Source organism: Rana temporaria, chromosome 1 (assembly GCF_905171775.1).
Source record: "Rana temporaria chromosome 1, aRanTem1.1, whole genome shotgun sequence".
NCBI classification, from domain to species: domain Eukaryota; kingdom Metazoa; phylum Chordata; class Amphibia; order Anura; family Ranidae; genus Rana; species Rana temporaria.
The window spans coordinates 66330412-66354753 of record NC_053489.1 but is presented as its reverse complement, the minus strand read 5'-3'; the positions used below and the strand labels follow the sequence as shown (position 1 = coordinate 66354753).

General features: G+C 45.1%; 1 protein-coding gene across 1 annotated transcript in view; it reads right to left on the bottom strand.

Annotated features, from left to right (window-relative positions):
* Positions 1 to 24342, bottom strand: part of GHR (growth hormone receptor) — a 581985-nt gene that overhangs the window by 221810 nt on the left and 335833 nt on the right.

Below are 24342 nucleotides of genomic sequence, written 5' to 3'. Positions count from 1 at the left end.
TCACCCAATACTTTATTTTTTCCAGAGAGCGGGTTAAGAGGGGGCGGAGAGCGGGTGGAGAGGGGGCGGAGAGCGGAGCAGAGCAGTCCGCAAAGAGAAAGCCAAGCCCCCCCCCCGCCTCCGCCGCCTAGTTGATCAGTACAGGGAACATTACAGCTTTCATTTGAATAGCTGTGTGTTCCCCACCGCGCCTCGTCATATATAGCCCCTGTGACGGTATTGGTATGATATCCCCGTCAAAGTCTTCCCTTCTTCCCATAAAGATAATCACCCCAATATTCCACAAGGGGGGATATTCCTGGAGTCGCCCAGAAAGCCACACATGCCAAGCTTACTGCTGGAACAACACACTTTAATGCCAGCATTCAGCTGGTTATATGCAGGTTACAAGCTGTTAATGACAATCTCCGCCCCCCCTCACACAGTGGGGGTCTTCAATACAGATCCTTGGAAACAATGATCTCTCCTTGAACTAATCAGTCTCTAGACCCTCTGGCACCGAACCTGCCAGACACATTTCTTTAGATACTGACATCAGTGGGGGGTAATTATTACAATGAAGCAATCAAAATAATTAACATGCCACTTATCTAATCATTTAGCTTGATGATACAATACACATCTTTTAAGGGTAAACACAGATCTCCTTCACACAACACAATAGACCAATTAACCTTTAGAATAGTGAGGGGACATTAGCACTTCAACAGGCAGAGGACTGAATCACACATTAAATGACTTTCTACCTCTAACACAGAATCAAACAAGCAGGGAGAATTACAATGAGACATATAGGCAAATGCATCACAGCCCCTCCCCCTTGTCCGGGCACTTTGATAGACAGATCACCCATCCCAGGATTGGGGAACACACAGCTATTCAAATTAAAGCTGTAATGTTCCTTGCGCTGATCAACTAGACGGTGACGGCGGCGGGGGCTTGGCTTTCTCTTTGGGGACATGGCTGCATTTGGGGATATGGCTGCATTTGTGGGGACATTGCTGCATTTGGGGACATGGCTGCATTTGGGGAAAAGGCTGCATTTGGGGACACATGGCTGCATTTGGGGACACATGGCTGCATTTGGGGACACATGGACACATTTAAAAAAAAGTATCGGTAATCGGTATCGGCGAGTACATGAAAAAAAGTATCGGTACTTGTACTCGGTCCTAAAAAAGTGGTATCGGGACAACCCTACCTTAAAGTGATAGTAAAGCTTCAGATTTTTTTTTTTTAAAACATGTCATACTTACCTCCACTGTGCAGTTCGTTTTGCACAGAGTGGCCCCGAACGTCCTATTCTGGGGTCTCATGACGGCTCTCACGGCTCCTCCCCGCAAGAGCTAACCCCCTCTGGGAACCTCTCTCCCAAGGTGGTTACCTTGCGGGCGCATTCCCGTGTGATACATACGGTGGCCATAGTGTATGACTCGGCCCCGCCCCCCGCGTAATTGTATTTGATTGACAGCAGCGGGAGCCAATGGCTGCGCTACTATCAATATATCCAATGAAGAGTTGACAAGACCAGGGGGAAAGCAACATGGGATCGCGCCCACGGAGAGGTAAGTAAAACAGGGGCTCGGGGGGAACAGTGACTGCAAAGTGTTTTTTCACCTTAATGCATAAGGTGAAAAAACGTGAAGCTTTACAACCACTTTAAGAATTCCCTTCACTGGAACTAAGGGGCCAAGCCCAACCCCTATAAAACAACCCCACACCATAATCCCCTCTCCACCAAATGATTTGGGCCAGTGCACAACGCAAGGTCCATAAAGACATGGATGAGCGAGTTTGGGGTGGAGGAACTTGACTGTCCTGCACAGAGTCCCGACTTCGATCCGATAGAACACCTTTGGGATGAATTAGAGCAGAGACTGCAGACCAGGCCTTCTTGTCCAACATTAGTGCCTGACATCACAAATGTTTTTTTGGAAAAATGGTCAATTATTCCCATAGACACACTCCTAAACCTTGTGGACAGCCTTCCCAAAAGAGTTGAAGCTGTTATAGCTGCAAAGGGTGGGCCAACGTAATATTAAACCCTATGGACTAAGACTGGGATGCCATTAAAGTTCACGTGCCTGTAAAGACAGGTGTCCCAATACTTTTGGTAATATAGGGGTAGATTCACGTAGATCCGCGTATCTTTGCGGCGGCGTAATGTATCCGATTTACGTTACGCCTCCGCAACTTAGACGGGCAAGTGCTGTATTCTCAAAGCACTTGCTCTGTAAGTTGCGGCGGCGTAACGTAAATCGGCCAGGGGAAGCCCGCCTAATTCAAATGTGGGACAGGGGGGCATGTTTTATGTTAATGTTCTGTGACCCAACGTGATTGACGTTTTTCCCGAGCGGCGCATGCGCCGTCCGTGGAATTTCCCAGTGTGCATTGCTCCTAATACGCCGCAAGGACGTCATTGGTTTCGACGTGAACGTAAATGACATCCAGCCCCATTCTCGGACGACTTACAACGACGCAACTTTTTCAAATTTCGACGCGGGAACGACGGCCATACTTAACATTGGTACGCCGCACTTACGCCACCATATAGCAGGTGTAACTATACGCTGGGAAAAGCCTAACGTAAGCGGCGTAACTGTACTGCGTCAGGCCGGGCGCGAATTTGCGTATCTAGCTGATTTACATATTTTGACGCGTAAATCAGCGTACACACCCCTAGCGGCCAGCATAAATATGCAGTTACGATCCGACGGCGTAAGAGACTTACGCCTGTCGGATATAAGGGAAATCTATGCGTAACTGATTCTATGAATCAGGCGCATAGATACGACGGCGCAACTCAGAGATACGACGGCGTATCTGGAGATACGCCGTCGTATCTCCACTGAGAATCTGGCCCATAGTGTATAAGTAGATGTCCATAGAAGAAATGTATGCAGAATAGCAATTAACTTCCTAAGGGTTTCCATTTTTCTGTTATGACCAGTTATTTTTACACAACATGTGGCTGGCACATCATTGAAAAAAATATACTGTGCTGTGGGTACTGAAAAGATAAATTAATATTAATAATTGCACAATGCTTGGGAGTTCTCTGCAGCTATTTAACTGGGTCCTGACCACGAAAACAACAACAGCTGGAGTTTTCACATAGTTTGCGGTTTGGAGAATAAACAGAAGCCAACTTAGCTTGGCTGAAATATTTAGCTTCATATGTTTTTAATTTTAATTCTTCCCCATGGTTGACCCAGATAAGGCAGAAGATGCTCCATCATCGGTAGGGAAGATACAACCAATAGATAAAGGCTAAATAGATCCTGGCCCTTGACCATCTATTGACCATCCATTTTCCCCACACTCACTGTTTTTATGAATGAAGGAACCCACTCAGCATTAACAGAACACCCAAAATCAATGTGTACAGACACCTCTCGCCTTAGTGCAGGGCCGCTGTTAGAAATCATGGGGCCCCGTACAGCCTACCTGATGGGGCCCCCCCCCAACCCCGCCTCAAAAAAGTGATATTTTAAGTGATATTTATCTTTGTCCAGGCTAATCACATTCCTTCTAACAAATGAGAGTGCTGCAGCTGACTTTAACCACTTCCGGCCCGCGCTATAGCCGAATGACGGCTTCAGCGCGGGCCTCAAAATCCAAGAGGACGTCATTTGACATCCTCCTGTTTGTTCGTTCCCCGCGCGCGCTCCCGAGCGCGCTGCGGGGAAATTCTGTGTTGGCCGTGTCCCCTGGACACAGCCAATTACAGATCGCCGCAAACGGCCAATCAGAGTGGCCGTTTGCGATGCGATCTGTGTGGCCAATGAGAGATGATCTCAAATGTAAACATATGAGATCATCTCTCATTGCCGCCTCTCCCTCCTCACACAGACAGCGCGTGTGAGGAGAGAGAAGGTCTGATTACTGTCAAATACTGTGAAAAAAAGTGCCCGTTTACAGTGCCCATCCCAGTGCCCATCCCAGTGCCATCCCAGTGCCATCCCAGTGCCATCCCAGTGCCATCCCAGTGCCATCCGTGTTGAACATACAGTGCCATCCCTTTGCCACCTCATCAGTGCCAATCAGTGCCCACCTGTGCCGCCAATCAGTTGCTACCTGTGCCGCCAATCAGTTGCTACCTGTGCCGCCAATCAGTTCCCACCTGTGCCGCCAATCAGTTCCCATCTGTGCCGCCACATCAGTGCCCACCTGTGCCGCCACATCAGTGCCCACCTGTGCCGCCACATCAGTGCCCACCTGTGCCGCCACATCAGTGCCCACCTGTGCCGCCAAATCAGTTCCTACCTGTGCCGCCAATCAGTGCACATCTGTGCCGCCAATTAGTGCACATCTGTGCCGCCACATCAGTGCCCACCTGTGCCGCCACATCAGTGCCCACCTGTGCCGCCACATCAGTGCCCACCTGTGCCGCCACATCAGTGCCCACCTGTGCCAATCAGTGCCCATTTGTGCAGCATTATCAGTGCACATCTGTTCAGCATTATTAGTGCACATCTGTGCAGCATTATCAGTGCCTACCTGTGCTGCCAATCAGTGCCCACCTGTTCCGCCACATCAGTGCCCACCTGTGCCGCCACATCAGTGCCCACCTGTGCCGCCACATCAGTGCCACCTCAGTGCCCACCTGTGCCAATCAGTGCCCATCTGTGTAGCATTATAAGTGCACATCTGTGCAGCATTATCAGTGCACATCTGTGCCGTCTCATCAGTGCCCATCTGCTCCGCCAATCAGTGCCCATCTGCTCCACCTTATCAGTGCCGATCTTCTCCACCTCATCAGTGCCCATCAGTGAAGGCTTAGCACACACCTGTGCAGTTGCATCAGCAACCATGTCCAAAAGGTCCAAAAGGTCCTATTCCCTTCAGGAGGCATTCCAAATCATTTCTGCCCCCGACGAGAGCAACGGGGAGCTCTCTCTTTCAGAGTCCCTTTCAAATTCAAATTCTGAGTTGGACGTCAATTATGAGCCCGCCCTCAGTAGCGGAACACTGAGTGACTCAGAGGAGGAAGATAGCCGGCCGGCTAAACGAAGGCGTTCTAGTGAGGAGGCAGTGCCATCCACCAGCACCGCAGTGCCATCCGCCAGCACTGCAGGGCCATCCGCCAGCACTGCAGGGCCATCCGCCAGCACTGCAGGGCCATCCGCCAGCACCGCAGTGCCTCGGCAACAAACTTCCAGGACCCATGCCAGCCTTCCCTATGCCCTTCAGAACCCCTTGTGGCTTCCTGCTACTTCAGGAGAAGCCAACATTCCCCCTTTCACGGCCCAGCCAGGAATCCAAGTGAACACGGAGAATTTCACCCCAATTGATTATTTCAATCTAATGTTCACAGAAGACATGCTATCCGAAATTGTGGCCCAGTGCAACCGATTTGCACAGCAATTTATTGCAAATAATCCCACGTCATACCATGCCCGTCCCTTCCAGTGGAGAGACCTTACGGTGGAGGAGTTTAAAATTTTTTTAGGCCTAACATTTTGTATGGGACTCAACCCAAAAAACACTTACCGTGCCTTTTGGTCCAAAAACCCGATCTACCACATGCCCATCTTCTCCAGCGTAATGCCCAGATCCCGATACTTTGCCATAATGAGATTCTTACATTTCAACGACAATACCCAGAGCCATCCCCGAAATCATCCAGAACATGACAGACTTTTCAAAATTCGGCCCTTACTAAATTATTTTTCGGAAAAATTCCCCCAATTATATACCCCGGACCAACACATCTGTGTGGATGAATCGCTTGTTAAATTTAGTGGCAGACTCCAAATAAAACAATTCATGCCCAGCAAAAGAGCCCGCTATGGCGTGAAGGTCTACAAATTGTGTGACCGAGTCACAGGATACCTGTATGCCTACAGAGTATACGAAGGCAAGGACACCCAGATCAATCCCCCTAATTGCCCAGACTACTTGGGATCAAGTGGCAAAATTGTTTGGGAACTCATTAACCCCCTATTGGAAAAAGGCTATCATCTATACGTAGATAATTTCTACACCTCTCTTCCCCTGTTCCACAACCTGCACCGGAAGCAGACCCCGGCTTGTGGCACCGTCAGAAACAATAGGAAAGGCTTTCCTCAAAGCCTGGTGAACACAACGCTGAAAAGAGGAGAATCAGCAAGTCTGCGTAACAATGCGGTTCTGGCGGTGAAGTGGAAGGACAGAAGAGACGTGTACATGCTATCTTCCATCCATAATGATACCGTCGTTGAAACCCGCAGAAGGCGTGGCACCACCATCCGAAAGCCCACTTGCATCCAGGACTATAATTTGTTTATGGGGGGGGTCGACTTCAACGACCAGATGCTTGAACCCTATCTTGCTACAAGAAGAACGTACCATTGGTACAAAAAAGTTGCCATTTATTTTTTTCAATTGGCCATATACAATTCTTATGTAATTTACAGCAACTCCACCCAAAACCCCAAACAGTTCCTTGGCTACCAAGAGGACCTTATCACTGCCCTTATTTTCCCGAACGGCCCACCCCAAACCATCCGATCTGATGTTTTAAGTCGTCTCGCCGAACGTCATTTTCCCGATAAAATCCCTCCCACAGAAACAGGCCGACGACGTCAAAAAAAATGCAAGGTATGCGCCAGTGATGGAGTCAGACGAGACACATCTTTCCATTGTGTGGATTGTCCTTCCCAACCAGGCCTCTGTATAATTAACTGTTTTCGCCGTTACCACACCAAACTAAAGTATTAATCCTCCGTTCCTGCCTTCACACACCTTCACACCCCTTATGCCACCGCCTGCTCTGTAACTGACCCCGGCTTGTTTTTTGACCACGATTCTGCCTAATGATTTTGTAATACCTCTGCCCGATATGGAACTGACCCCGGCTTGTTTTTTGACCACGATTCTGCCTAACGATTTTGTAATGCCTCTGCCCGATTTGGAATTGACCCTGGACTGTTTTTTCGACCATTCTTCTGCCTAACGATTCTGTACTGCCTCTGCCTGATCTGGAACTGACCTCGGACTGTTTGACCATGTTTTTGCCTGCCTCATGGACTGATCTTGTACCCTGCTACTGAACTAGTGGGAACACAGGGGTCTCACATATGTGAGGGGCGCCAGAAAAGTTTTTCTGGATGAAGAAAACTTTTTTGTTTTCTCATCCTAGATTAGGGTCTGGTTGCCCGGAGGCTTCAAAGAGATTTGGGTGGGAGAAGCCTCTACCCCTGTCCCCATTCTGTCCTGAACGAGGCCCTACTTCTGCCTGCTGCCTGTAGGACCTATGCCATCATGCCTCTGCCTGTTGCATGAACTGACCACCTGCACTAACCCTGACGGGACAGTATCCCTGCCTGGACGTTGCTGACCAAGTCCCTGCCTGCTGCCTGAACCAGTGCTATCCTGCTGTAGAACTGCGCTACTATTACCACAGGTAATCTTTTGTTTACGCTTTGCTCAGCATAATGTATTTTGAGGTGTAATTCTTGGTATGTGCATACTATGTGTCTCTGGAACACCTGACGGTGTTCCTTGCATGTTGGATCTCTGTATGTGGTCAGGCTATGTAGAAGTCTCACACATGTGGTATTGTTGTACTCAGGAGGAGTAGCAGAATGTATTTTGGGGTGTAATTTTTGCTATCTAAATGCTATGTGTTGGAAATATCTTAGAAACATACAACTTTGTGTAAAAAAAATGCGTTTTCATTTTTCTTCCACATGTTCCAAAAACTTCTGGAAAAAAATGAACCATTCAAAAGACTCATTATGCCTCATAGATTATACGTTGGGGTGTTCGCTTTCCAAAATGGGGTCATTTTGTGGGTAATTCCATTGTCCTGGTGTTCCAGGGCCTTCAAAAGTGTAATAGGTAGTCAACTAGTTAGATGTGCAATTTATGCTCCTAAAACCCCTGATGGCGCTTCCTGCATGTTGGGCCTCCGTATGTGGCCAGGCAGTGAAAAAGTCTCACACATGGGGTATCGTTTTACTCAGGAGGAGTAGCAGAATGTATTTTGGGGTGTCATTTGTGGTATGTACATGCTATGTGTTGGAAATATCTTATCAATGGACAACTTTGTGTAAAAAAAATGCGTTTTCATTTTTTTTCCACATTTTCCAAAAACTGCTGGAAAAAAATAAACCGTTCAAAAGACTCATTATGCCTCATAGATTATACGTTGGGGTATTAGCTTTCCAAAATGAGGTCACTTTGTGGGTAATTCCATTGTCCTGGTGTTCCAGGGCCTTCAAAAGTGTAATAGGTAGTCAACTAGTTAGATGTGCAATTTATGCTCCTAAAACCCCTGATGGCGCTTCCTGCATGTTGGGCCTCCGTATGTGGCCAGGCAGTGAAAAAGTCTCACACATGGGGTATCGTTTTACTCAGGAGGAGTAGCAGAATGTATTTTGGGGTGTCATTTGTGGTATGTACATGCTATGTGTTGGAAATATCTTATCAATGGACAACTTTGTGTAAAAAAAATGCGTTTTCATTTTTTTTCCACATTTTCCAAAAACTGCTGGAAAAAAATAAACCGTTCAAAAGACTCATTATGCCTCATAGATTATACGTTGGGGTATTAGCTTTCCAAAATGGGGTCACTTTGTGGGTAATTCCATTGTCCTGGTGTTCCAGGGCCTTCAAAAGTGTAATAGGTAGTCAACTAGTTAGATGTGCAATTTATGCTCCTAAAACCCCTGATGGCGCTTCCTGCATGTTGGGCCTCCGTATGTGGCCAGGCAGTGAAAAAGTCTCACACATGGGGTATCGTTTTACTCAGGAGGAGTAGCAGAATGTATTTTGGGGTGTCATTTGTGGTATGTACATGCTATGTGTTGGAAATATCTTATCAATGGACAACTTTGTGTAAAAAAAATGCGTTTTCATTTTTTTTCCACATTTTCCAAAAACTGCTGGAAAAAAATAAACCGTTCAAAAGACTCATTATGCCTCATAGATTATACGTTGGGGTATTAGCTTTCCAAAATGGGGTCACTTTGTGGGTAATTCCATTGTCCTGGTGTTCCAGGGCCTTCAAAAGTGTAATAGGTAGTCAACTAGTTAGATGTGCAATTTATGCTCCTAAAACCCCTGATGGCGCTTCCTGCATGTTGGGCCTCCGTATGTGGCCAGGCAGTGAAAAAGTCTCACACATGGGGTATCGTTTTACTCAGGAGGAGTAGCAGAATGTATTTTGGGGTGTCATTTGTGGTATGTACATGCTATGTGTTGGAAATATCTTATCAATGGACAACTTTGTGTAAAAAAAATGCGTTTTCATTTTTTTTCCACATTTTCCAAAAACTGCTGGAAAAAAATAAACCGTTCAAAAGACTCATTATGCCTCATAGATTATACGTTGGGGTATTAGCTTTCCAAAATGGGGTCACTTTGTGGGTAATTCCATTGTCCTGGTGTTCCAGGGCCTTCAAAAGTGTAATAGGTAGTCAACTAGTTAGATGTGCAATTTATGCTCCTAAAACCCCTGATGGCGCTTCCTGCATGTTGGGCCTCCGTATGTGGCCAGGCAATGAAAAAGTCTCACACATGGGGTATCGTTTTACTCAGGAGGAGTAGCAGAATGTATTTTGGGGTGTCATTTGTGGTATGCACATGCCATGTGAGAGAAATAAGCTATTACAATGACAATTTTGAGAAATTTTTTAAATGAAAAATAAAAATCTTAATTTTGCAAAGAATTGTGGGAAAAAAACACAACTTCAAATAACTCACCATGCCTCTTAATAAATACCTTGGAATGTCTACTTTCCAAAAAGGGGTTATTTTGGGGGCATTTGTACTTTCCTGGCTTGTTAGGGTCCCAAGAAATGAGATAGGCCTTCAGTACATCAGGTGTGATCAGATGTGACAATTTTTTATGATTTGCACTATAGCTTGTAGACTCTAAAACTTTCACACAGACCAAATAATTTCCAAAAATTTTGGGTTATTTTTATCAAAGACATGTAGCAGTATAAATTGTGGCCAAAATTTATGAAGAAATATTAATAATTTGCAAAATGTTATCACAGAAACTAAGAAAAAATCATTTTTTTTCCAAATTTTCGGTCTTTTTTCATTAATAGCGCAAAAAATAAAAAACCCAGAGGTGATCAAATACCACCAAAAGAAAGCTCTATTTGTGGGAAAAAAAGGACAAAAAAATAATTTGGGTACAGTGTTGCATGACTGAGTAATTGTCATTCAAAGTGTGACAGCGCTGAAAGCTGAAAATTGCTCTGGGCAGGAGGGGTGTTTAAGTGCCCAGTAAGCAAGTGGTTAAGGATTCAATTTTCCTTAGGCCAGCACATCTATTATGCCTTTAAATCAGCTGAGGCATGCACTCCAAAAAATTATTTAAATCTGTATGACCCAATTCACACTAGCATTGCTCTCTGAAGAGTGATCTGCATGCGGATTGCTCTTCTGACAGAATTTGGCTGGTGGTGAACAGGCATTGTATCACCTCCTCAGCAGGAAACATGGTGGGTGGTTACAGTAGTTGCTTTGCGGAAGCTGCATATGTACTTTGCCAACCACTACCTTTCCAGCATGAGGGCCCTTTCACACAGTGCTGCTCCACTCAGCAAGGGATCAGTGAGTGGATTCTCTGCAGAATTGGAGCTAAATGGGACAGATGTGTTCTGATTTCCAGGTCTGTTCAGTTTGCATCTGCACACAATGCACAGCCCACAGGGGTAACTTTCTTGTGATGTCTCTATGGGTGGCCAAATGGAAATTTGGACTTGTGTCCACTCACAACAGGCAATGTGGAAGGAAGATTGACCACACTCCCAGCATCAGAAAAAAAAATTGCTTTTATATCCACATAGAAAAGCATCACAAACCCACAATACAGAGAGATAGCAGCATTTTTTTTTTTTAAATCTATGTATATCTGGATTCCATCCTATATAGAGCTTTCATACAGATCATACAGATCCACATGAAAAAATGGCAGGCAGATCTAATTGTAAGGTTTGGGTGAAAGCTTCTTTAAGGAGGGGTGGTTGGTGGGTGGTTAAAAAAATGCAGCTCAGCTACATGTTTTTACTCCCCCCCCCCCCCTTCCATCCAAACAAGTAGCAAGTGTAAAGTAGCATCTAATGCTTATGATTATATGATGATCACAGAACTTTAGATCCTCTATTGCTCTGCCACAGTGCCACATGGCTATTGAGTGCTGACTTGGTTATGGCTCTATTGTGTGACAGTCTGTACACACTCAGACCCAATAGCCATGTGACACTGTGGAAGAGCAATAGAGGATCTAAAGTGCTGTGATCATCCTAATGACGATAATCATGAACACAGTGGGGAGTCAGAGGGCTGTACCTTCTTTCCATGGTAGCTGGTGTGACTGTGTGCCCTTCCTTGCCTGTAGCTGTGCACCGCTGCTCGATTAAGTTTCCTGCATCCTCTCAGCCAGACAGTCACATGACTCTCTAACTCCCACCCACAGACAGCACTTACTGAGGGAGCCCTGTACACATAAATCACTCCGCCAGGGATGGTACAAGCAGAGGGCAGCCGGAACTAGAACATGTGCAGCGCATTATGCGGCAAGCTTTATCTACCTGCGCCCCCCGAAAATGGAAATAAAGTCCCTTCAGTTATTTCACTTCCTGGGCCCCTCTATTGCCCTAATGGGGCCCAGGATTATGTAAGTACACCCTAAAAAGCAAGCAGGAACATGGGTGGTTTAGAAAAACATTTTAATATATTCTGTCAGAATTTAACTATAAAGCTTCCCGGCCCCCTAGCTGAGCCGGGCCCGGTACATCAGGGCTGGCTGTACTGCCCTATCAGCGGCCCTGCCTTAGTGTATAGAGTACTGCCCCCAATAGCAGCTATAGCTTCCAAATCTAAGTGGGAATGACTTTACACAATCCTGCACACCAGCCCTCATGATGTGTGGTCAAGCCTTGATTTCAGTGATCTGCTATATGGCCTTCATAGGCCACCCCACCTGCGAATGCTCTGACCCACAGAGCTTTGTGGCTGAACATTTCTATGCACATCTTATAAAATAAATAAACTGCAACCTATATGCAATCAAATATACAAAATGTAAGGAACTGTAGCAAACAAATGTGACAGTGCAAGACTGTAAAATATGATGAAAATAGTTAACCTTAAACACATAAATATCCAGGGCTGTCTTTAAGGCAGGGCAAAAGGGGCAGCTGGCCTGGGCCCTGTCATTATTGTGGGGCCGAAATCCGCTGCCTCATACTTGACAACTATCCCAGTTTAAATTCCCTTGAAGTTTTAGTCCTTTGCTGTGTCCTGGTATCTCAGTGTGAAGTGCTGCTACTAATAATGCCCAGCTCTGCCCTATTTTTGTGTACGGATGAGTCACCTGCAGACCCAGTGTTTACATGTAAATAACCCTCATTCATATGTAAATAACGGGAGCATTCATATGTAAATAGCCATGGTCAGCGGCATTCATATGTATATTACGTCCCTCTGCAGTGAAGAGATGATGTGCTGTAACCTCTAGCAACCAATCAGTGAGCAGTATTACTGTACAGTAATCTCTAGCAACCAATCAACAAGAAGAAATAATGTGCTGTAACCTCTAGCAACTAATTAGTGAGCCGTAATGTGTGCTGTAACCTCTAGCAACCAGTCAGTAAGTGGTAATGATATGCTGTAACCTCTGGCAACCAATCGCAATCACTGCCTGATCTGATACAGTAAACTGATTTTAAGTCTAGTTGATAGCTACGCTCGCTCAGCCTCCTAGCTCTTTTTTTAACATCCTCCAATCCACGGGGATGTTAAGGAATGAGCCTGGATGCCGCCCGAGATTCTCGGAAATTTGCGTGGGCTTCGTCCGTGCCTGCGCAGTCCGGCACGGAACCATCTTGATAGGGGAACCATATCGACACGACACTGGGTCAATGATATAGAAAGTACTAAGGTCAGGGACAGCCAGGCAATCAGCATGTTCAGAAGGAGGTCAAGGCAAGGCTCTGTAGGGTCAGATAGGCAACCAGCATGTTCAGAAGGAGGTCAATGCCAGGCACCGTAGGTTTAGATAGGCAACCAGGATGTTCCGAAGGAGGTCGATGCCAGGCTCAGACAGGCAACCAGCATAAAAGTCAATAGAAGACTCTGTAGGTTCAGCCAGGGCCTGGCCAGGGCAGGCAACCAGCATGTTCAGAAGGAGCTCAGTAATAGCAGGCTCTGAGTGCTGGTTTCCATTAATACAGAACTGTTGGTTTCGTGACATTTCTATGGTGCTTCCCCATACAAAAACAATACATGGATCTTTACATTGGTTTGCCCGCTTAGACAGTGTAATTGTGTTAATCAGTCACTGCTAATGTCTTGCAGACCTTCCTGTCCTTCCAGATGTAGAGGCAGGACTAGTGTAGAAAAAGACAATTGTGAGAATGGTGTGTATGCTGCGACTCTGCTTGTCTCCAGATTTCTAACAAAGCTCATATTATTCGGGGAAAAATCAGCTTTGTGCACAGGGTTTACTCACACTGTATTACTGCTCAATGCAGTTCCTACACATAGAGAAGGCAACTTGCCTTCTGTCCTATTAGTTCAGTTAACACCAACACGCTGTGTTGTGTGTGCTGAAAAAAAAGTAGGGCGAGAAGTATTTTTACGTAGCACAGCTTGATGCAATCCACTACACCACATAACAATGTGCTGCCGTACATAAAGATTAATACAATATTTTGTTACATTTCAATAGAGTAAGGCCCCTTTCACAGGTGCGGACCGTATGTCCGCATTTTCATCCATCCGTTGCGGATGAAAACGGGACATACATTGGTCCCTATGTGATTGCAGGTGTCAGCGGATGACCAACCCCCAGCCAGAACGGCTCGGATGATAGGGGCAAGCTTACTGAGGAAGAACAGAAAGTGAGAAATTCAGACAAAGAAAAAAAAAATTTAGAAGGGAAATCGAAGGAAAAGGTAAGTGAACAAACAATGCACTAGCTTAAAGGATCCTATTTAGAAAATAAAAAATTAACCTTTACAATCCCTTTAACCACTTGCCGACATGTCTAAAGCCAAATTATGGCTACAAGGCGGGTCAATAATTCTGGGAGGGCATACATTGACGTCCTCCCAGAATCGCGCTCCTACGTGCCCCCTGGGGCGCGCACACGGGAGTGTCCGTCACCGCCGGGTCCAGAGGACCGGGCGCATCACGGATCACGAATATAGGCCGCTGATATCGGCTGTTTACCACTTGATCGCTCCATCAAATGACAGAGCGATCACTTGTGAACAAACCAGCGTCATGTCATGATGCCGGTTCCTCTCTCCCCTCTCTGTACCGATTGGTACAGTGTGAGAGGAGAGGGAGAGGGATCGTGGGAAACAGCAGTGCTGCTCTGTGACAATTGCACTCACAGATTCAGCCATCCATCCCTCTATGCATGCATGTTGTAGTAGCCACATCTATTTCCACCAACGGGACCACTGCAAACTATAAAATGTTAACAGAGAGAAGATGGTCACCGCTCCAATAGGGTATGTGGATGAATCCATATCCTCTCAGAGAGCATTTTTTAGGCTTTTTGCCAAGGCACTCCTGAAGAGACCACAAGGCAACCTGGTTGAAAAAGGCTGGTGTAGATCTCCCCTGTGTGGATTGACGCTTACAGGCTCTCCTCTCCTCCCATGCTGTCAGCTTGAGGAGAGGACTGCCGATGACCAGTAAATCCTGTTATCTGTGATTGAACACAGCTGGTCACATGGTAAAGAGCCACTGAAAAGAGCCTGAATCTCCATCCTCCATCGCCAATATCTCCATCCCTCCTCCATCCATCGCCAATATTTCCATCCTCCCTCCATCCATCGCCAATATCTCCAAATGCCCTGCTATGAGTAAGCACTGATTATAGTGTGAAACGTCAGCTGTATGCCCCTATCTTTGCTGCGATGTGTGGTGTTTGAAAACTTTTATCAATAAAAGGCAACCAAGAAGGTTTTTCCAGAGTGCGGCTGTCCAAACATTTCTTTCTACTATTATAAAAAGCCCACACAACAGCTCATTACCTGTACACCATATGCCACAATGTCAGCCAACACGATAGGCAGGACAGCCAAACAGGTTCTCCTATGGCATTTTTTCAGCACTACTGGTGGGTTTAGTAGTTCTCACTACAGCGGTGCTTGGTGAGTAGCCAGTAGCTTACTTACTTACAGATATGATAGGATTTGCTGAAGCTTCCTACACTGGTAGCTACTTATTACTGTACCACATGTATGCTGCCATGTTGGCGCCAGGAAACATATTTTTTTTCCTCAAATACTTACCATCATTTTCCGTTCCTGGTGCCAATCCTTGGCAGCAATCTAAACCCATCCAGTTCGTACATGTAATGTACAGAGAATGGGCTGTTGTGTGGGTGTTCATTTTTTTATAGCTTTGAGGGCAGACAGGGGCTACTACCACATGCACAATGCCATGGATTGGCACCAGGAAAGGGAAATTACAGTAAGTATTTGAAACAATTTCCTTTTTTTTTTTTTTCATTTTGGATAGAGTAAGGGAGAGTTTAAACCCTGTCAGTATTTTTTTTTTTGTCATCTGTGTTCCACTGTGGAGATTTTCCTTCACTTCCTTTCACCTAGTCAAGACAGGAAGTGAGAGAAAATCCCTGCAAATTAAGGAAATCCAAGGTCACCAGAACTAGTGTCCCTATAGGAAGATTTCCCCTCTGACTTTTCTGGGCATAACCCACAAAACGTTATTTTCCTTTACTTTCACCTAGCAGCAAAAAGGGTTTGCTGGTTCGAATTCCGACAACGACACCATCTGCCTGGAGTTTGCATGTTCTCCCTGTGCCTGCGTAGGTTTCCTCCGGGTACTCTGGTTTCCTCTCACACTCTAAAGACATGCTGGTAAGTTAATTGGCTCCTGTCTAGATTGGCCCTAGTATATGTATAAATGTGTGTTAGGGACCTTAGGTTGTAAGCTCTTGAGGGTAGGGACTGATGTGAATGTACAATGTGTATGTAAAGTGCTGTGTAAATTGACAGCGCTATATAAGTACCTGAAAGAAATAAATAATGGTAAATAGCACAAATAGAAAGGGTGAAACTTCCTAACATGGGCACAAAAAGCAATAAAATCCTAATAGGTGATCTAAAGTTTTGCCTTTAATTATACTTCAAGCGTCATGCGATACTCGGGTGTGAACAGGCACATTGAAAACCATGGGATTTTCAAGGTTGAGCGTTTTGGAGCTTCACGCTACAAAACGGTAAGGTATGAATGGGGCCTATCCAGGCCCGTCCCTATAAGGCAAGCAAACCAAGCAAGTGCTTGGGGCCCCCGAGTTGGCCTGGGGCCCCAAGCAGGGCCCTTGCTTGCTGCCCTTGTCACGCTTCCTACAGCCGCCTGAGAGCTCTATAGAGAGCAGGGCTGTCTTAATGAGAGGGCACACCCGGGCACTGCCCATGGGCCCCAGCTGCATGGGGGCCCCTGCACTTTCCCCAAAGCAGCTGGTCCTTGAGCCCACGCTGCCCTGAAACTGGGGGCCCCCATGATGGCACTGAGAGTGATAGATGCAAAGGGGTGGCAGTCTGCCTCCTACCTACTTGATGTCTGTTTACCTGCACTGTCATCATTATAGGGGCCCCAGAGCATTACTTTGCCCAGGGGCCCATGATGCTATTAAGGCAGCCCTGATAGAGAGCCTGCAGCACTGCTGCCTGCCTGCCCCGAGTCGTCACTTCCCCTTCTCTGTGTGGCCGAGCAGCTCCTCTTTCTTCCTCCTGTCAGCCCGGACTCCAGCCGGGTACCGCGTGGTAAAGGAGATTCAGTTTCCTGTTCCCGGCTGGACTGACAGGAAGTGCACACTGAGTGCTCACTTCCTTTCAGTCCGGCCGGGAACAGGAAACTGAATTTCCTGCTGCGAGGTACGGACCCAGTAGGGTGGGGGGGCCTGGGGGGAGTAAAAAGAACATAGGAAGGGGGGCTTGGGGGGGGGAGTAAAAAGAACATAGGGAGGAAGGGCCCAGAGGGAGTAAAAAGAACACAGGGGGAGTAAAAAAAAATAGGGAGGGGGAGGGGGGAGTAAAAAAAACATGGGGAGGGGGGAGTAAAACGAACATAGGGAGGGGGGAGTAAAAAGGATGCTGGGAGGGGGAAGTAATAAAGACACAGCCCATGTTTTTTTTACTCCCCCCCCCCTAGGTTTTTTTTTACTCCAGCCCTCCCTCCCTCCCTCCTGTGCGTGCGGGGGAGGTTGAGGGGCCTCCATTTTGATTGGGGCCCCCAAATTCCTTCAAACGGCCCTGGGCCTGTAGGGCTATATGTAGGAGATTTGGAACGCGGCCGTGAGTACATCAGTCAGCTGACCTGGAGCAGGGTGACAACATTTTAAATGATGCTTTTGTATCTTCACTTCATATTGTGTTTTTGTATCTGCCTTATGTGCAGCTTTAAGTCATCTAATTGTATTATTAGTGATGTTTGCTGGTTTAAATGTGACAGAGCAATGATATAAAAATAATGAAGGAAGACAACGACCTCATAAAGAGTCGCTGTCCCCAGAACAGACCGGCGTGACCTTTTCTCATTTCCAGGAAGATACACAAACCAGATTCTCTTATCGCTCTTCCATCACGTTTCGAGATAAAAACCTAGTCTAAATGTAATAATCATTATCCTCACAGAAGGAACAGGAAGGGCCACGCTGACAACCCAGGTCGCCACAGAGAAGCCAATAGCGTTTCTGTCATCTAGTTGTTTTTTAACCTGAAGGTTGGGGAATAAAGTGTGAATCTCACTTGGATAATGAGCAGACCTGTGGGAGGTTATTAAAGCGTCAGAAGGCCTAACATATATAGATCCCTTTCACTAAACATGATTATCCTCCAACATCTGCTTGGCCTTAACTGTTGACAAGGCTTGGGAAGTGTTTCACTAATAATGACAGGATGAGTGGAGCCATGTTGTTTTCCTTAAAGAGGATTCTGGGAATCGTTCCTGAGATTCTTCATAAAACACAATTTAAGTATAGATTGTAGTCACTGTCATCTCGGTTTACAACATCCTGTAAGGTTGTCTTTTTTGTGTTCTGTTCTTATAGAACTGGCAACATTCCTTCTTCTGTACAAAATCAGGAGAAGCAGCAAGACCAATCCTGGGGAGGAGAAGAGAACCAAGAGGCTGTTTTCTTCTTCTATGTTTTGATTGGTCAGGCAAGAAAAGAAAAAAGTCTCTACAACCTTATTGGCTGCTTCCTGGATAACTAGAGTTGTGAAGTGAAACAGATGGCAGCAAGGGAGATATTTCGAGGGTGAGAGTGGCTATGTATATCAGGAAGGAAGAAGGTGTAGGGTAGCCTAAGTGGGGTGAGGTGATGACTTGTTAAAGTTTACTTTTTAATGGGGCCTTGCCAGTAGTGTATTTATGTTTTGTGCTGCCCTAGGCCTGACTAAACTTGTGCACCCCCAAATTTAAATATGACCCACCCCTTCCTGTCAAGGCCACATCCCTTTCTGTTAAAGACCCGCCCTGAAATTTTCGAGTGGGGACACTAGTTCTGAGGGTCTGGTGGGGAGGGCAATAAATTCCCTTAATTTGCATAGTATTCCTCTCACTTTATGTTTGGCATTAGGGCAGGAAATAAAGGCAAACCTCTGCAATGGGACAAAGAGGGTAAAAAATAAACTGACGGGGGCTATAACCCTCCCTTACTTTATCCAAAATGAAAAGTGTTGCCTATAGTTCTACTTTAAGCACAAATTTCTGATAATTTTTTGGAGAGGACTAAGAAGATATAACCATGCCAATGGCGCAGCAGAAAACATATGGCACAGTGAGGAAGGTTTATGGTCCAGGATGATAGGACAGTAAAAATTTGAAGCAGCGCCCCCCGCCAACCCCCCCCCCCCCAACAGTTGTGGAATGCCAGCCGCCCACATACCGGAAGCAGTGCGGCCGCTTTATGGGGGCGCTAGCTCCGTGTGAAAAACCGGGAAAAACCGACTAGTGACGATGTAACGAACGCGCGTACCTTCGTGGATCGCCGTAAAAGCTAATTTGCATACCCGACGCTGGAAAACTACGCAAACTCCACCCAGAGGCGGCCGAAGTATTGCATCCTAAGATCCGAAGGCGTACGAAGCCGTACGCCTGTTGGATCTTAGCCAAAAGCCGTCGTATCTTTTTTGTGAATTACAAATAAAGATACAACGCGGCAAATTTGAAAATACGCCGGAGTCTCAGTAGATACTCCGGCGTATTTCCTCTGTGAATCTGGCCCTAAGTATTTGTCTGCCTTGCCTTAAAATCTCTAATTTGCTAAAAGGGAGGTGCTAAGCTTCTCAACTAGACTACAAAGACACTATGTTGAAAGAAAAAAAATCAAAGGTCTGTGATTAATTAAAACCAGTCATTTGGAAGAAATAGTGGCGTTCTCACTTTTGCTGCTGCGCCGACATTCAGCCCAGTCTCACAAATGGCTGCATGCTAAGTGACCTTTAGCGTTTTCAATGGTTCATTTGATAGCCAACCTTGTATGCTACAGAGTCAGAACACACACACACACTATGTTGTTTTTGAATTATTAATTAGACATTTTTTTATTTTTGTCTGAGTGACAAATTACTTTAACTACACAAAGAAAGAGAAGCATGGTATTAAACAAATTATATTCCTAAGCATGTGCCAAAGTAATAAATAGGGCAATTAAATGCTACTTTACAAGATTAAACCAAAATCGTATTACATCAAGTACAGGCAGAGAATGATTGGGATTCTAGAGACTGGGATAATGAGGCACAGGATTTAGCTAAACCAATACTACAGGAGGGGTGTAGGGCATAGCAGAATTTATAAAGGCCGTGTGGATGTGTTGTTGGCTAGATAATGCTCAAATTTTACCAGCAAGGCAACTGACCAGAGCACCGCTAGCAATAGTCAGACAAGAGATAAAGAGAAAAATCTTTTCGATGGCCACTTCTCTATTTATTTTTGCAGTCAGCAATTGGTCCTGCCATGCCCACGTAGCTGCTTGTAGGGTTATGCTCATAATTTTTGTGATTTTATAGCAAAAATTAAAGTATCATAAGTTCCAATTTTTCAGACAAAGCTGAACTTTGGACAGCTATAAAAAGGCATAAAAATAAATGCAGCTCTGTAGTCATTAAAAAAAAAATCAAAAAAGTGTTACTAAAGTCCAATAAAAAAATAATAATAAGAAGAATATTAAATAAGTCATACTTGGTTTCTGACAGTCTCCCACTAGCACTGCCCCCCTTTTTCCTGCTCCAGGTGCCTCTTTAGCAAGCAAGGTGCCATGTGGGCACACTCAAGTCGAGCTGTGTGCATACACACACACACACACACACACAGTGCCTGAAAGCCATGCTCACAGGAGTCTGACTGGAGAAGGGATCACCGCTCCAGGTGGGTCACTATGTAGAGATGGACTGACTCAGGATACCGTGGGTGCTGGCAATGCACTGACCATGCATAAGATACGAAGAAAGAGGATGGATAGCCGCACTCCAATGACCAAACGGTTGTCTTTTATTCAAAAAAGCACAGCAAGTACATCACTTCACAGGTGCAACAAAGGAACAGGTAGATAGCCGACGCGTTTCGCACTGATCTAGTGCTTAATCATGCCTAGCCATGATTAAGCACTAGCTCAATCATGTGGACAAGGGGTCATCACAGTGGACAAGGGGGCACTCTTTACGCCTGGTGGAAAACAGATTTTATCTCCAAATACGGAAAGGCTTCTTCACAGTAAGAGCTATGGAAATGTGCCCAGTTCAGTAGATTGTTTTAAGAAAGGCCTGGATTATTTCCTAAATGCACATAATATAACTGGATAGCAATATTCATAGGTAAAGTTGATCCAGGGAACATTCGATTGCCTCTTGGGGGATCAGGAAGGAATAATTTCCCCTGCTGGAGCAAACTGGATCTTGCTCTGTTGTTTTTTTACTTGCCTTCTTCTGGATCTACTGTGGGTATAGGATTGTATTTACATTTATTCTTCTTCTATTGGTTTAACTAGATGGACTTGTGTCTTTTTTTAACCAGACTAACTATGTAAAACAAAGTATATAAAACAGAGTCAGCAAGAATTGAAAACTGGAAAAGGAATTGAGTATTTCAGCTCTTTCATATAAAAATTTAAAAAGAATTACAAAATCATTAACAACTGAGCAAGATAAATAAGTTATTTCCAATAGTCTTAAAGCAGCTTAAAACAACAAGGCTGGGAATTTATTATTACCAGATGGTATTTAGCTCAGAATTTAGAATTACCCATTTTCCCCTTGCTGGAGGTGCCTACAGAGCCCTGGCAAAGGACTTCATCCTTGGTATGTCAAAAAATCTATTCTTCTGGATGGGATTATCCATGTAAATATTATTACTGGGTGAATATAAGGCATATACACATGCTACTTCTATTACATCTACATATAAAAATGTAACTACGATTCCATCAGTCTATGCACTCTGTAAATACCTAAATATAAGAAGTCTCTATATGTACTATTGAACATACAACAGAATTTGAAAATAAAATGAATTATATTGGAAACACAAATGTTTTTTATACTTTCATATCTGTCCTCTGGATAGGTAGCAGATCAAAAACTCAAATAAAAGCCAATTATAAAGCCAAGACATTTTTACCTTAATGCATTCCTTGCATTAAGGTAAAACATTTACAGGTCAGCAGTATTGCCCCCTCACGCCCCCCTCCTAAATACTTGCCAAATCCTCACACAATTCAGCACTGTGCCTGTTTGTAGAAGCTTGCTCCTGTCTCCCTGCATTCACAAGCAGAGAGGCAATCCAATTATTTTAAGCAGAGAGAGGAGGGAGGGGCTGAGCTGCACTCTGTGTGTATATGGACGCGCACAGCCCAGCTCAGGAGTCCCCCCTCCCCTCAGCAAGTGACTTGCTATGATGGCAGACACTGAACAGTAGGAGCCGAGAGGGTCAGCGGGGAACCCCATAAGAGGAGGTTTGGGGTCTTCTATGTACACTTCCAGAACAGATAACATAACATGTTTGCTATTTAAAAAGAAAAAAAAGGCTTTAGAACTGCTATAGACCCTCTTCACACTGGCTGAGTCCGCCAGCGGCCTTTGCTGGCTCAGCGGGGGATCTGCAGAGCAGGTGGATGGAACGCTGCTGTCCTCTATGGGCTGTTGCATGAAAATGGAATTCAGCAATCTTCCAGCTGAGCTGCTGTGTTCTGACAGGGGGATGGCCCCCCCCCCTACGCCAGAACACTCCGATTAGCGCCCTAATCCATGTGCCCGGCCCCTAATCTACATGCAGGGTACCAGATGCATGGATTTCAATGTTTTTTTTTTAAGCACATGATTAGTGACTGAGGCTCTAATTGGCCTAAAAAAGGGTGGGCTCGGGGCTCACCCACTTGTGTGACAATAGCGAAATGATATTCGCTATTGCCTTCCTGCTTCACCTCCTCGCCAATCAGGAATTGGTCTTTAAGACCTGATTGGCCGAGAGGAGAAGCAATCGTATTGGCCAGCCGGGAGCAGAAGCAGGGGGGAAGACTCTGAGGAGAAGACGCAGGGGGAAGCCGCCGAAGCTGCCCACGACCTGGATGGGGTAAGTGAGGGGCTGGTGGGGGAGGGACAGGAGGGGGGGGAGTTGTTTGCTGAGCAAAGGGGTGGTGGGAGTTTTTTTTTCGACCAACCCAAAGGGGGGGGGGGGGTCAGTTGTTTGCCGCCCTGCCAAAAAAATGGAGCACCAGATCGGGAGTCAGCATGAACGGCCAGCTTCTGTCGGATAGACTGATACACACAGGCCGAATGTCGGCCCTTTTTTTTTTTTTTACTGCCCGTCGTCTCCCGACATTCAGCCAATGTGTACATGGGCTTTAAGCTATGCATTCACAGCGCAACAATGTGTGATGCAGGGATCTCCCCTTCTGTGCTATTGTATTCTGACAGTGGGGACTGCCCCTATCAGAAAAAACAGATCAACCATTGGCTGCAAGCATTGATCAAATGCTGTTTTTTCAGCATGATCTTTAAACAAAATTCAGTCGTCAGATCGGCTTCTGTGGAACAGACAGCAGTGCACATGAAGGTTGGCTGGTCCCTGATGATCTGGCCGCTAGCCCCGTGTATACCCTGCTTTAGCAAAGGAAATATGCACTTTAGAGTATGAGGTGAATCAGCACTGACTTTCACCATCCAATCATATGCAAAATCCTATTTTTGTTTATCTTCTGTCATCTTACACATAACTGTGTGTTTTTTGAAAAGTGAAGTTCTTATTTAACTTCCCCTCAACAATGTGACTATTTACTTTGACATGCGCTTTGCCAATGACATGTCTGTGGTAAATCAACCCCATTATGTTAATATGAGAATAATATACGTTATTCTCTGCATTTTGGTACATTATAAAAATTTTTTTTAAATGTATTAGAGACTTCTTTCTTTATTTTTATTGTTTCTCTTCCATACCTGTAGAAGTTTGTATATACAATTCTTTAAGATGAATAATTAGAGGAAATAGAGGGAAAAAATTATGAATCTCTGGTCTGCATCGGTATAATAGAAGTACACATGGATATATTTCTGCTCCATACAAACTATATTTCCAACAAAATCCAACCCACATTCCTCTCTCCTTGCCTCATGGTAGTATTTACTGCAGCACAAAAGACATTTTTCAATTCTTACATAAGGAGAGGATCTCTGCCCAGCAATAAATGCTACGCCATATTTCTGCTTTAAGTCTGAAAGTCTCCTACTTAAATTATATTACCTGTCCCAGCCATACCCATTCCCACCAAAGACTGCTGGGGTCACCATGAAGATCTCTAACTAAATAGATAACAAAATCAATAACTAAAGAGCCACTAACTAAATATATGGATCACATTTGAAAGGTAATACCGGTACATTGGCCAAAAAAAAAATACAATACCTGCAGAAACTGTGCTACAAAAATACTTGCAATAAATAAAATATACAGTATATACAGTGTCTTCTATATATATATAATACACTCTTCAAATGTGCTTTAAAATGCATGGTTTTCCCTTTCGTGAACAAGAAAATAATGACGTTTGCTTTTGGGCTGGTATAAAAATGCTATGGGGTCGGTATGAATTTTTTTCCAGGGCTGGATTTTATTCCCAGTCCGGCCCTGGGTCTGGGGCTCTATGAAAGATCTCACTTCATAGAGATTCAATTATCATGAGAACGGTGAGGAATCAGCCCAGAACTACAGGGAATAATCTTGTCAATGTTCTCAAGGCAGCTGGGACCATATTTATAAAAGGAAGACAATTGGTAGCACACTACGCCGCAAAGGACTACAATTCTGCAGTGCCCACAAGATCCCCCTTCTCAAGAAAGCACATGTACAGGTCAT